The sequence below is a fragment of the Austrofundulus limnaeus genome, unplaced genomic scaffold (genome assembly GCF_001266775.1).
Source record: "Austrofundulus limnaeus strain Quisiro unplaced genomic scaffold, Austrofundulus_limnaeus-1.0 Scaffold2944, whole genome shotgun sequence".
NCBI classification, from domain to species: Eukaryota; Metazoa; Chordata; class Actinopteri; order Cyprinodontiformes; family Rivulidae; genus Austrofundulus; species Austrofundulus limnaeus.
Genome location: NW_013955346.1, coordinates 6,114 through 6,543, shown reverse-complemented (window position 1 = coordinate 6,543; position 430 = coordinate 6,114).

Below are 430 nucleotides of genomic sequence, written 5' to 3'. Positions count from 1 at the left end.
GGGTCTGTGGGACCAGAGGGTCCAGATCTGATGAGTCTACAGGTCAGGAGGGTCTGTGGGACCAGAGGGTCCAGATCTGATGAGTCTACAGGTCAGGAGGGTCTGTGGGACCAGAGGGTCCAGATCTGATGAGTCTACAGGTCAGGAGGGTCTGTGGGACCAGAGGGTCCAGATCTGATGAGTCTACAGGTCAGGAGGGTCTCTGGGACCAGAGGGTCCAGATCTGATGAGTCTACAGTTCCTCTAATCAGGAGCTCCTCACAGACCCTGCTGGTCCTGACCCCGACCCTCAGACATGAGACAGACCCTGCTGGTCCTGACCCCGACCCTCAGACATGAGACAGACCCTGCTGGTTCTGGTCCCGACCCTCAGTCCTGCAGGAGACCATCAGATTGGTCTCTGAAGTTGAGTTTTTAGATTTAAAACATT